This window comes from Octopus bimaculoides, chromosome 7 (genome assembly GCF_046866305.1).
Source record: "Octopus bimaculoides isolate indiv1 chromosome 7, ASM4686630v1, whole genome shotgun sequence".
Taxonomy (NCBI): Eukaryota; Metazoa; Mollusca; class Cephalopoda; order Octopoda; family Octopodidae; genus Octopus; species Octopus bimaculoides.
In genome coordinates, this window is record NC_142934.1 from 32,793,994 (window position 1) to 32,794,881 (window position 888).

Here is an 888-nt window from a genome sequence, read left to right on the forward strand (position 1 = left end):
GGCTCCTGCAAGATGTGATGGTGAACCCTACTGTACTCTTTCATGCAACTTTGTTTCATTCTTGTTTCTGTTGTACTTGTATTTCAAAGTGCCATCCTTGTCACACTCTGTGTCACGCTGAATCTCTCCGAGAACGTTAAGGGTGCATGTGTCTCTGGAGTGCTCAGCCACTTGCACGTTAATTTCGCGTGCAGGTTGTTTGGTTGATCGGATCAACTGGAACCCTCGTCGTCGTAACCGACGGAGTGCTATGACTACGGGTTACATATCCTTGACTTTTTGCATACTCCAAAATTACAACTATTACGTGATTCCGAGCCCCATGAAACAGCCGCCGAACCTGAAATACTATGCCCTCTCCCTTTATTTTTCGGTATTTTTGAACTCCATGGAAATCTGTTCTGTAAAAATATTAATATCTAAAAAATATTTATATCTATATGCTTATATGTGAATGTTGACCTTCTGAATATTTTCTGTTTTTATTTCTCTCTATATAGATCTATAGAAATATGTATGTTTTATATATCAAGCGCAAGCGTGCTTATTTGTTTATTAGCGCATCTAGATTCCTCTTATAGCCAATCCTTACCCCGTGAATTCGTCCTCAATTAAGATTTCGGAGTGTAAATTCAAATCATTTGAGCACTAGTACGTGTTTTCTATATTGATCATCTCTGGATCTCACCTGTTGACTATCGTGTGTGTGTGTGTGAATATATATATATACATGCGAGTGAATGGACAACCGAAAGAAAGAGCTACTCAGCACGTTTAGTAGGCGTTACATATATTATTATCTAAGAGAGTTTGATTCGGCCCCATGTAACTTAGAGTTTCGTAGGCTTCTTACAGAAAACTAGCTTGCTAGCGACAAGGCTGGTCCTT

The 888-nt window shown here is 39.2% G+C and overlaps 1 protein-coding gene across 1 annotated transcript in view; it reads left to right on the forward strand.

The window, feature by feature from the left end:
* The window catches only part of LOC106868907 (uncharacterized), a 325,849-nt gene extending 325,402 nt beyond the window's left edge, over positions 1-447 (forward strand). The window contains exon 2 of the mRNA XM_014914367.3: positions 1-447. This exon is cut by the window's left edge and continues 2,101 nt beyond it. The gene's annotated coding sequence lies outside the window, so the exon portion shown is untranslated.
* The last annotated feature ends 441 nt before the right edge of the window (positions 448-888 follow it).